The 13,530-nt window shown below is 39.0% G+C and overlaps 1 non-coding gene across 1 annotated transcript; it reads right to left on the bottom strand.

The window, feature by feature from the left end:
* Positions 1-464: 464 nt before the first annotated feature.
* LOC130978281 (small nucleolar RNA R71) lies at positions 465-572 on the bottom strand. Its single transcript, XR_009085934.1, has one exon. It is a non-coding gene; the product is annotated as a small nucleolar RNA R71 (small nucleolar RNA).
* Positions 573-13,530: the final 12,958 nt, after the last annotated feature.

Here is a 13,530-nt window from a genome sequence, read left to right as displayed (position 1 = left end):
GAAGCTAAGGCAAAACTCTCTGTAAAGGACCTAACAGAAATCTTCAAAGAAGAAGAACCTATGGCAGCCGAAAACAACAACAATGCCAACAATGCAAGGAAGGTGCTGGGTGACTTTACTGTACCTACTCCCGACTTTTATGGGAGAAGCATCTCTATCCCTGCCATTGGAGCAAACAACTTTGAGCTTAAGCCTCAATTAGTTTCTCTAATTCAACAGAATTGCAAGTTCCATGGACCTCCATTGGAAGATCCTCATCAGTTTTTAGCTGAATTCTTGCAAATCTGTGACACTGTCAAGACCAATGGGGTTGACCCTGAAGTCTATAGACTTATGTATTCCCTTTTGCTGTAAGAGACAGAGCTAGGATATCGTTGGACTCACAACCTAAAGAAAGCCTGAACTCTTGGGAAAAGCTAGTCAATGCCTTCTTGGCAAAGTTCTTTCCACCTCAAAAATTGAGTAAGCTTAGAGTGGAAATCCAAACCTTCAGACAGAAGGAAGGTGAATCCCTCTATGAAGCTTGGGAAAGATACAAACAATTGATCAGAAAGTGTCCCTCTGATATGCTTTCTGAATGGAGCATCATAGGTATCTTCTATGATGGTCTGTCTGAACTATCCAAGATGTCATTGGATAGCTCTGCTGGAGGATCTCTTCATCTGAAGAAGACGCCTGCAGAAGCTCAAGAACTGATTGAAATGGTTGCAAATAACCAATTCATGTACACTTCTGAAAGGAATCCTGTGAACAATGGGACGAATCAGAAGAAAGGAGTTCTTGAGATTGATACTCTGAATGCCATATTGGCTCAGAATAAAATATTGACTCAGCAAGTCAATATATTCTCTCAAAGTCTGTCTGGAATGCAAGCTACACCAGGCAGTACTAAGGACGCTTCATCTGAAGAAGAAGCTTATGATCCTGAGAACCCTTCAATGGAAGAGGTGAATTACATGGGAGAACCCTATGGAAACACCTATAATCCTTCATGGAGAAATCATCCAAATCTCTCATGGAAGGATCAACAGAGACCTCAACAAGGTTTCAACAACAATAATGATGGAAGAAACAGGTTTAGCAATGGCAAGCCTTTTCCATCATCTTCTCAGCAACAGACAGAGAATTCTAAGCAGAGCCACTCTGACTTAGCATCTATGGTCTCTGATCTAATCAAAACCACTCAAAGTTTCATGACTGAAACAAGGTCCTCCATTAGGAATTTGGAGGCACAAGTGGGTCAGCTGAGAAAGAAAGTTACTGAACTCCCTCCTAGTACTCTTCCAAGCAATACAGAAGAGAATCCAAAAGGAGAGTGCAAGGTCATCAACATGGCCGAATTTGGAGAGGAGAAAGAGGCAGTGAGCGCCACTGAGGAAGACCTTGATGGACGTCCACTGGCCTCCAATGAGTTCCCTAATGAGAAACCATGGGAATCTGAGGCTCACACTGAGACCATAGAGATTCCATTGGATTTACTTCTGCCATTCATGAGCTCTGATGAGTATTCTTCCTTTGAAGAGGATGAATATGTCACTGAAGAGCAAGTTGCTAAGTACCTTGGAGCAATCATGAAGCTAAATGACAAGTTATTTGGTAATGAGACTTGGGAGAATGAACCTCCTTTGCTCACCAAAGAACTGGATGACTTGTTTAGGCAGAAATTACCTCAAAAGAGACAAGATCCTGGGAAGTTTTCAATACCTTGTACCATAGGCACCATGACCTTTAAGAAGGCTCTGTGTGACCTAAGGTCAAGCATAAACCCCATGCCTCTCTTTGTAATGGAGAAGCTAGGGATCTTTGAGGTGCAAGCTGCAAGAATCTCACTAGAGATGGCAGACAATTCAAGAAAACAAGCTTATGGACTTGTAGAGGATGTTCTGGTAAAGATTGAAGACCATTACATCCCTGCTGATTTCATAGTCCTAGAGACTGGGAAGTGCATGGATGAATCCATCATCCTTGGCAGACCCTTCCTAGCCACAGCAAAGGCTGTGATTGATGTGGACAGAGGAGAATTGATCATTCAAGTGAATGAAGAATCCTTTGTGTTTAAGGCTCAAAGATATCCCTCTGTCACCGTGGAGAGGAAGCATGAAGAGCTTCTCTCAAAACAGAGTCAAACAGAGCCCCCACAGTCAAACTCTAAGTTTGGTGTTGGGAGGCCACAACCAAATTCTAAGTTTGGTGTTGAACCCTGATGATTAGATTTTTGACGGTTTAGAATTCACAAATAAATTCTCGTTGCAAGTATAGTTTCTAAACCAATCACTAATCCTTTCATACAAAAAGTTGTTTGTCACTAAAACAAACCCCTAAATTTATAAATCGAAGTATTGGAACCTCGGGTCGTTCTCCCTAGGAATTACAATAAAGTGTCTTGTTATTGGTTGTGAGTTATTTTGGGGTTTTGATATGAAGCATGAAAGTAAATGGCAAGAAAGTAAACTAAGGCCTAAAAAGGTCTTGGCAACGGTTGGTGATCAAGGAGCTCTATCCTAATCACTTACCACAATATGAGAATTGGCAAGGATTAATCTCATTAAATCATCCTTTAACTAGTAGTAAAGGAAAGTCAAATGAGCTATATCAATCCTAGTCCATAAGTCCTAACTCTCCACTAATTCAATTTAGTGAGAACTAGAGTAAATGGCTCCCAATAATCAATTACTTGGACATTAGTAACTCAAGAGTTCCTAAGTTACCTTTCCAAGCCAAGAGTATAAAATTCTACTCTAAAATCCAACCAAGCATTTCATCAAACACTTGGAAGGCAATAAAGGTAAACAACATAAATGGCAAGAATTAAAGAGGATCATAACTACAAAAGCAAGAGATCAACAATAGAAAACTAAAGAAGAACAATTATTATGACTTACCTCAAATTGAATTGGAAGAAAATGGAAGGAACAATAGTAGATCTACAACTAAGTATAAGAACAACATAAAGGAAATTACAACAAAAGATTAGAGGAAGATGAATGTAACAACAAAGAATTGAAAGGTAGAAGTAGAAGAAGGCAAAGATTAAAACCTAGATCTAAGAACTAATCTTAATCCTAATCCTAATTCTAGAGAGAAGTGAGAGCTTCTCTCTCTAGAAAATACTTCTAAAACTAAACTATGACTAATGGTAACTAACATGTGTTTCCCTCTTCATTCCTTGGGTTAAATAGCATCAAAAATGAGTTGGATTGGGCCCACAAGGCTTTAGAATTCGCTGGCCACGTTTTGCTTTAAGTGAACCAGGTGGCAGCAACGACGCGTGCGCGTACTATGCGCGTGCGCGCCACCATACGTGTAGCAACTATGGCAAATCTTATGTCGTTTCGAAGCCCCGGATGTTAGCTTTCTAACCCAACTGGAACCGCATCATTTGGACCTCTGTAGCTCAAGTTATGGTCATTTAAGCGCAAAGAGGTCGGCTTGACAGCTTTCCGGTTCTTTCATTTCTTCATGAGTTCTCCAACTTTTCATGCTTCTTTCTTCATTTCCTTGATCCAATCTTTGCCTCCTAAACCTTAAATCACTTAACAAACATATCAAGGCATCTAATGGAATCAAGGAGAATTAGATTTAGCTATTTTAAGACCTAAAAAGCATGTTTTCACTCTTAAGCACAATTAAAGGAGAAGTTATAAAACCATGCTATTTCAATGGATAAATGTGGGTAAAAGGTTATAAAATCCCCTAAAATCAATACAAGATAAACCCTACAAATGGGGTTTATCAACCTCCCCACACTTAAACCAAGCATGTCCTCATGCTTAAACCAAGAATGAAGTAAGGGTATGGCATTTATTCAATGGAAACTAACTAAATGCAATCTACCTATATGCGACTATCTAAATGAATACAATTGCTTGGTCAAAATAAATCAATTCCCAAGAAGCATATATGCACAAGGGCTAAGGACTAGCAAGTCTAATCCACAATTGAATTGAGTTATTAAATATTTTTACAAACTTGCATGAAAATTATGATCATAGGTGAAAACATGTAATTGAGCATCAAACCCTCACCGGATGTGTTTGCGCTCTACTCACTCAAGTGTTTAGGGTTGATTCTCTCAATTCTCTCCTAATCATGCTTTCTAAGATTTGTTTTTTTCTAACAATCAACAAATATTTCATGCATGCATACATATATCATGAGGTCTTTTCATAGGTTGTAATGGGGTTAGGGTCAAGGTAGGATGCATATTTGGTCAAGTGAGCTTGAAATTTGAATCTTTGATAAGCTTAAACTTCCCACCTAACCTATGACATCCTATACAATTAAGTTCTAACCTAACTACCCATTTTTCACTTTTTCACATACTCGTGTATTTTCTTTTCATTTCACAACACTTATGCATTGATTTTATTGAGCTACACTTTGCTTTGGGGCATTTTGTCCCCTTTTTATTCTTTTTTTTTCTTCTTTTTTTTCTTTTCTTTTCTATATTATTTTTCTCATTTTATTTTCTTTATTTGTTTTTTTTTTCTTTCTTCCTTTCATATACAAGAACGTCAATGCATAAGGTCTATACATTTAATCAATACATGAGCATGTACCCAATTCCCAATATTTACAACAAAAATGCAAAACTACCCTTTTATTCACCCAATGTCCCAAGAGTTCCCACACTTGAATGGTACTCACACACACTAGCCTAAGCTAATCAAAGATCCAAATTAAGGACATTTATTGTTTTTCGCTTTAAGCTTGTAATGTGCTAAATTAAGAACAAAGTGGGTTAAGCGTAGGCTCAAATTGGCTAACAATGGAAGATAAAAGGTAAGGCTATTTGGGTAAGTGAGCTAATGAAATGATGGCCTCAATCATATAAATGCATGAATACACAAAATAATGGACATAAAGAATCAAACAAATCAAAGATCACATCATAGAAAGAGAATAATGCACACAAGAAGGAAAATAAGTGGTTATAAGATGTAACCACACCATTAGGCTCAAATCTCACTTGCTTGTGTTCTTAGCTCATAAATCATGATCCACAATATATAATTCAAGCAAGTTCTATGAAAAGTTTTCACTCAAATCAATTGGTGCCCTATAGATAGAAATCTTGAAAAATTTCATTATTTTGACTAAGCTTATTGTGTATATATATGCAAAAATAAGAAAATGCAAGTAAAAATCCTAAAATCCTAGAATGAAATGCAAAAGTGTTGGAATTAGAAATTTGTCACCCAAAATCGCCGACCGGTCGGACGACCTCCCCACACTTAAAAGTTTGCACCGTCCTCGGTGCATTGAAGGATGAGCAAGGGGGTACGGCGAGTCTCCGGATTGCTGCATGTTCTTTCTTCCACTTCCATGTGTGCTTGTGGTGCATTGTTCATGAAAAACAAAAATATAACACCATAAGATGAGAAGATATAAAAGCAAAGAAGCATACATTGTTGGAATGAGGTAAATCACTAGAAATGAGTGAGTGAATTAGTGTGACATTAATGACAAATAAGTGTGTGAATTCTAAATTAGGCGCCTTTTAGAACACACATTAGCATAAAAGATATGTCACAAAAGAAGCATGCACTTCACTTATCCTAGTGTGCTTGAGATGCTTTAAGTAAGCTTGTAAGGTAAGACAAGCAATAGAGAAGCATGAAAGCATTCAAGTCAAATATATATGGATGCATATAATCATAAAATACAATGCATTAAGGTAAATGCACAACATCATCCATCAAGAGGTTGCCTAATCGAGGAAAAGGATTCAAATCACATGATGGCTAGCTACAACATGCAATTCAAAAGAGTTATAAGCTCGAAGGCAATTCTCATCACTTGGTATTTTTCAAAAGGTAAGCATGAAAAACTCAAAACCAAGTAGCAAAATATAACCTCAATCATAGAATCCAACAAAGATTATCTAAAAACATTAATGCTAAATTAGCATTTAGGCAATAAGGGAGAAGCAATGCATAGTAAACAAAGTCAATACTCCAACACTTATGATGAAAAGAGAGAAAATAAAATGAAAACTAAACTAAAACTAACTAACAAACTAACCGACTAACTAATTAACTAACTAAAATAAATGGTTATCCATGGTGTTTGGAAGTGTTGGATGAGGGGTAGGAGGATGGAAGAAGAAAGGAGGAGGAAAGAAATAGAAAGAGGAGAAGAAAAGAAATGTGCTGAAGGAAGGAAATCCAGGCGTACGCGCGCATGCCGCGCGCGCGCGGATCGTTTATTTCGAGAGTGGCGTGTACGCAGAGTGCAGGCCTAACTCTCGGGTCAAGGTATGGAAGGTGGAACTTCTCAATCCACGCGTACGCGTGCATGGCGCGCTCGCGTGCATGGTCCAAAACGCTTGATGCACGCGTACGCACGCAGTGCGCGTACGCGTGGATGGTGCTCTGTTTTTCAAAAATTTTTGCTATGTTTTTGCACCAATGCAAGAATTCCAAACCTCCAAACAGCTGCTAAAATACCATAAAACCTTATTTAATCATACTAAACTACCAATTAGACTCATTAAAACAATCAAAACAAGAAATTAAACTAATTCTACCAATATGTACAAAAAGATAAAATGAAAAGAAGTTACCATGGTGGGGTGTCTCCCACCTAGCACTTTTGTTTATTGTCCTTAAGTTGGACTTATGGGGAGCTTCTCTCAAGGTGGCTTGTGCTTGTACTCATCTTGGAACTTCCACCAATGCTTGGACTTCCAATAAGCTCCATCATTCAAGATTAATATCTCCAAGCTTTGATGGAGTTCTTCACAAACCATGGGCTCCCAATGTTGATCCTCATGTGTTCCTGGATCCCATATTTTGTCTTCACACCCATCTCCAAGTTGATTATCATTAATCCATGTGGGTGGTGAGCAAGGTGAATTCTCAACAAAGTGACCAAACATCCTTCTAGACCCATGTACTCTAGTTATACACCAACCATTGCTATCAAGCTTTGGACATGTGGTGCACGAATTTGCAATCCATACAACTAACCAGCAAGTGCACTGGGTCGTCCAAGTAATACCTTACGTGAGTAAGGGTCGATCCCACGGAGATTATTGGTTTGAAGCAAGATATGTTTATTTTATTAATCTTAGTCACGATACCAATAAGGTTATTTGGTTTTAATTGTAAGAAGTCAAAGTATTTGGAATAAGGAATTGTTACTTTATTAATGGAGAATATGCTGGGGTTTTGGAGATGCTTTGTCCTCTGAATCTCAACTTTTCCTTGAAATCCTTTTCCCACACGCAAGGTCCCTTCCATGGCAAGCTCTATGAAGGGTGTCACCGTTGTCAATGGCTACTTCCCATCCTCTCAGTGAAAACGTTCCAATGCTCTGTCACAGCACGGCTAATCATCTGTCGGTTCTCAATCAGGTTGGAATAGAATCCATTGATTCTTTTGCGTCTGTCACTAACGCCCAGCCTTCAGGAGTTTGAAGCTCGTCACAGTCATTCAATCCCAGAATCCTACTCGGAATACCACAGACAAGGTTTAGACTTTCCGGATTCTCATGAATGCCGCCATCTATCCGGCTTATACCACGAAGATTCTGATTAAGGAATCTAAGAGATACTCATTCAATCTGATGTAGAATGGAGGTGATTGTCAGGCACACGTTCATGGATTGAGGAAGGTGATGAGTGTCACGGATCATCACCTTCTCCATAATTAAGTGCGAATGAACATCTTAGATAAGAACAAGCGTGTTTGAATGGAAAACAAAAGTAATTGCATTAATTCATCGAGACGCTGCAGAGCTCCTCACCCCCAACAATGGAGTTTAGAGACTCATGCCGTCAAAAAGTATGTAGTTCAGATCTGGAAAATGTCATGAGGTACAAAGTTAATCTCTAAAAGTTGTTTAAATAGTAAACTAGTAACCTAGGTTTACAGAATATGAGTAAACTAAGATAATTGGTGCAGAAATCCACTTCTGGGGCCCACTTGGTGTGTGTTGGGGCTGAGACTAAAGCTATCCACGAACTGAGGCTTTTCTTGGAGTTGAACTCCAAGTTATAACGTGTTTTGGGCGTTCAACTCCGGATCATGACGTGTTTCTGGCGTTTAACTCCAGACAGCAGCATGTACTTGGCGTTTAATGCCGAGTTACGTCGTCTATCTTCGCACAAAGTATGGACTATTATATATTGCCTGGATGTCTACTTTCCAACGCCGTTGAGAGCGCGCCAATTGGACTCCTGTAGCTCCAGAAAATCCATTTCGAGTGCAGGGAGGTCAGGATCCAACAGCATCAGCAGTCCTTTTTTCAGCCTAACTCAGATTTTTGCTCAGCTCCCTCAATTTCAGCCAGAAAATACTTGAAATCATAGAAAAACACACAAACTCATAGTAAAGTCCAGAAATATGATTTTTGCCTAAAAACTAATAATATTTAACTAAAAACTAATTAAAACATGCTAAAATCTACATGAAATTACCCCCAAAAAGCGTATAAAATATCCGCTCATCACAACACCAAACTTAAACTGTTGCTTGTCCCCAAGCAACTAGATAAATAAAATAGGATGAAAAGAAATTAAGGAGTAATAATATCTTAGAGTTTTAAATGAAGCTCAGATTCTTATTAGATGAGCGGGGCTTGTAGCTTTTTGTTTCTGAATAGTTTTGGCATCTCCCTCTATCCTTTGAAATTCAGAATGATTGGCATCCATAGGAACTCAGAATTAAGATAGTATTATTGATTCTCCTAGTGTAGTATGTTGATTCGTGAACACAGTTACTTTATGAGTCTTGGCCGTGGCCTTAAGCACTTTGTTTTTCAGTATTACCACCAGATACATAAATGCCACAGACACATGACTAGGTGAACCTTTTCAGATTGTGACTCAGCTTTGCTAAAGTCCCCAGTCAGAGGTGTCCAGAGCTCTTGAGCACACTCTTTTTGCCTTGGATCACGACTTTAACCACTCAGTCTCAAGTTTTTAACTTGGACCTGCATGCCACAAGCACATGGTTAGGGACAGCTTGATTTAGCCGCTAAGGCCTGGAACTATTTCCTTAGGCCCTCCTATCCACTGATGCTCAAAGCCTTGGATCCTTTTCACCCTTGCCTTTTGGTTTTAAGGGCTGTTGGCTTTTATTCCTTTTGATCCAATGAATTCTTGTAAAATTTTTTTTTGGACTGCTTTTTCTTGCTTCAAGAATCAATTTCATGATTTTTCAGATCATCAATAATATTTTTCGTGTTCCTCATTCTTTCAGGAGCCAATATTCATAAAATTCAAGATAAAAATTATGCACTGTTCAAGCATTCATTCAGAGAACAAAAAGTATTGCCACCACATGTAATTAATTTTAATTTTTATTATTAAGAACTCGAAAAATATAAATTACTTCTTTATTCTAAAAATCTACTACTTTATTCATGCCTGATGATGATGAGAAAAATAAATTATAACTTAATTGGAAATAAAATCAGAATAGATATACTAATTACTACTACTACTACTATATATCTCCTAAGGTAAATTTCTATAATAACACTATCACAGAGTTAAAGCTAAAATTAGAACCCAACAACCTGTGTTCTGAGAAGTAGATGTTCCTCTAGTCTGTGGGGTGCTTTTCAAGGATTAATTTCTGGCGCTTCAGCTCCCTTAGATCATGCCCTTGCTCTTCCTGTTCCTTAAGCAGTTTGCAAAGCATGCTACTTTGATTGTTCTGTTCTTCCTTTATTTGGTTCATAGCTTCTTGCAATTTGGAAATAGATGCTTCAATATGTTCCCAATATTCGAATTGAGGAAGTTCTGGGAAGACTTCCTGTGCTCTCCTCTTGATTGGATCATCCTGTAGCTGTTGTCTGTCCATTGATATTCTCGTGATTGGCCTTTCAATTGAGATATACTCTGTTATTCCCATCTTCACTCCAGCATCTCTGCAGAGCATAGAAATTAAGCTTGGATAGGCTAATCTGGCATCCTTGGAATTCCTGTTTGCTATTTTGTATAGTTCACACGAGATCAGTTGATGGACTTCTACTTCTTTTCCCAACATGATGCAGTGAATCATTACTGCTCTTTTAATGGTAACTTCAGAACGGTTGCTGGTGGGCAATATGGAACGCCCAATGAAATCCAGCCAGCCTCTGGCTACTGGTTTTAGATCTTCTCTTTTGAGTTGATTTGGGATGCCAGTCGTGCTGGTGGTCCACCTGGCTTCAGGGATGCATATATCCTCTAGAATCTTGTCCAGACCTTTATTTACCCTCATTATTCTCCTATTAAAGGAGTCTGGGTCATCTTTCAGCTGAGGAAGCTTGAATATCTCCCTGATCTTGTCAGGATGGGTATGAACAATCTTTCCTCTGACTAAGGTCCGATGGTCATAGAGAGCAGCTCCAATTATTCTTTGCCTGTCTGTCTGCCATAGATTAGCATAGAACTCCTGAACCATGTTCCTTCCCACTTTCGTTTCAGGATTGGCTAGAATTTCCCAGTTCCTGTTTCGAATTTGCTCTTGGATCTCCGGATATTCATCTTCCTTCAGATCAAATTTGACTTCTGGGATCACTGATCTGTGACTCATTATTTTGTAGTAATGGTCTGAATGTTCTTTAGTTAAGAACTTCCCTTGATTCCAAAGTGGCTTTGGAGTATTCTCTTTCTTGCCTCTTGGGGTGGGTTGTTTTCCTTTAGGAGCCATGATCTTAATGAGTATGCTTTTGTGATCACGGATAAACACACCAAACTTAGAGCTGTGCTTGTCCTCAAGCAAAAGAGAGGAAGGGAGAGGGATAGGAGGAGAGCAAGTGTGGCATGGTGATGATGAGAGGGGCGCCGAATTCAATATATAGGGAGGGGGTGGGAAATTTCGAAAATAAAAAAAATAGGATAGAAGATATGATTTATAAAAGATAGATATGATAAGAATAAGATATAGTTTAAAAAGATAAAGATGTGAATAATATTTAAAAAGATAAATTTGAATTTTTAATTTTGAAAAAGATTTTAAAAAGATGATTGAGTTTTGAAAACAAACTTTAAAAGAGTTGGATTGGATTGGAAAACAATTTGGCTTTATGGATTAAGATATATTTGATATTTTTGAAAAAGGGATTTTAGAAATTAGGGTTCTTAGAAAACTAATTTGATTTTGAAACATGTTTATGCAAGAAATCATGAATTGAAACATAAAAATTTAGAAAAATTTTAAAGAAAAATGAATTTTACCTCCTCCCCACCATCCTGGCGTTTAAACGCCCAAACGCTGCATGTTTTGGGCATTTAACGCCCAATTGTTGCTTCTCCTGGGCATTCAACGCCCAGCTGATGCATCTTTCTGGCGTTGAACGCCAGGAAGTCCTTTGTCAGTGGGCGTTTTTCTGAACGCCCAGGATGCTGTCAATCTGGCGTTAAACGCCCAGAAGGTGCTTCTTTCTGGCGTTCAACGCCCAGAGGATGCTCCTTTCTGGCGTTTAAAGCCCAGATGGCTACCCTTACTGGCGTTGAACGCCCAGTGGGTGCTTCTTTTGGGCGTTCAACGCCCAAAACATTTCTTACTGGCTTTTTTACGCCAGTGAGCTTCCAAATTCCCCTGTAACTCTGTGAATTCAATCAATTGCTTTATTACCTTGAAGATACTCTGACATCTACCTGTAAAAATCAACAAAAACAAATAAAATTAAATTTTGTGATTGGCTGGGTTGCCTCCCAGCAAGCGCTTCTTTATTGTCTTTAGCTGGACTACCACTGAGCTCTAATCAAGTCTCAATTTTGAGCATTCTTGCTCGAAGTTACTTTCAAGATAATGTTTAATTCTCTGTCCATTAACAATGAACTTTTTGTTAGAGTCATTATCCTGAAGCTCTACGTATCCATATGGTGATACACTTGTAACTACGTATGGACCTCTCCACCGGGATTTTAATTTCCCAGGGAATAATTTGAGCCTAGAATTAAATAGCAGAACTTTCTGCCCCGGCTCAAAGACTCTGGATGACAATTTCTTATCATGCCATCTTTTTGCTTTCTCTTTGTAAATTTTTGCATTCTCGAAAGCATTGAGTCTAAATTCCTCTAGCTCATTTAACTGGAGCAATCGTTTTTCTCCAGCTAACTTGGCATCAAGGTTTAGGAATCTGGTTGCCCAGTAGGCCTTGTGTTCCAGTTCTACTGGCAAGTGACATGCCTTTCCATACACAAGCTGGTATGGAGAGGTCCCTATAGGGGTCTTGAATGCTGTTCTGTATGCCCATAGAGCATCATCCAAGCTTCTTGCCCAATCCCTTCTACGGTTAATTACAGTCCGTTCCAGGATTTTTTTGGGTTCTCTATTTGAGACTTCAGCTTGCCCGTTAGTCTGTGGGTGATATGGAGTAGCTACCCTGTGACTAACTCCATAACGAACCAAAGCAGAGTAAAGCTGTTTATTGCAGAAATGAGTGCCCCCATCACTGATTAATACTCTAGGGGTACCAAATCTGCTGAAGATGTGTTTCTGGAGGAATTTTAACACTGTTTTAGTGTCATTAGTGGGTGTTGCAATAGCCTCCACCCATTTGGATACATAATCCACTGCCACCAGAATGTAAGTGTTTGAGTATGATGGTGGGAAAGGTCCCATAAAGTCAATACCCCATACATCAAACAACTCAATCTCCAAGATCCCTTGTTGAGGCATGGCATAACTGTGAGGCAGATAGCCAGATCTTTGGCAACTGTCACAATTAAGTACAAATGCTCGGGAATCTTTATAGAGAGTAGGCCAGTAGAAGCCACATTGGAGGACTCTTGTGGCTGTTTGCTCACTTCCAAAATGTCCTCCATACTGTGATCCATGGCAGTGCCATAGAATCTTCTGCGCTTCTTTCTTAGGCACACATCTATGGATTACTCCATCTGCACATCTCTTGAAGAGATATGGTTCATCCCAAAGATAGTACTTTGCATCTGTGATCAATTTCTTTGATTGCAGCCTGCTGTACTCTCTGGGTATGAATCTCACTGCCTTGTAGTTTGCAATATCTGCAAACCATGGCACTTCCTGGATGGCAAAGAGTTGCTCATCCGGAAAGGTTTCAGAGATCTCAGTGAGAGGGAGGGACGCCCCTTCTACTGGTTCTATTCGGGACAGGTGATCTGCTACTTGGTTTTCTGTCCCTTTTCTGTCTCTTATTTCTATATCAAACTCTTGCAGAAGCAACACCCATCTTATAAGTCTGGGTTTTGAATCCTGCTTTGTGAGTAGATATTTAAGAGCAGCATGATCAGTGTACACAATCACTTTTGATCCTACTAAATAGGATCTGAAATTGTCAATGGCGTAAACCACTGCAAGTAGCTCTTTTTCTGTGGTTGTGTAATTCTTCTGTGCGTCATTTAGAACACGGCTGGCATAGTAAATGACGTGCAGAAGCTTGTCATGCCTTTGTCCCAACACTGCACCAATGGCATGGTCACTGGCATCACACATTAATTCAAATGGCAATGTCCAGTTTGGTGCAGAGATTATTGGTGCAGTGACCAATTTAGCTTTTAGAGTCTCAAATGCCTGTAGACACTCTTTATCAAAGACAAATGGCGTGTCA

Source organism: Arachis stenosperma, chromosome 4, assembly GCF_014773155.1.
Source record: "Arachis stenosperma cultivar V10309 chromosome 4, arast.V10309.gnm1.PFL2, whole genome shotgun sequence".
Taxonomy (NCBI): Eukaryota; Viridiplantae; Streptophyta; class Magnoliopsida; order Fabales; family Fabaceae; genus Arachis; species Arachis stenosperma.
The sequence above is the reverse complement of the archived record's forward strand: the minus strand, read 5'-3'. Positions and strand labels throughout refer to the sequence as shown.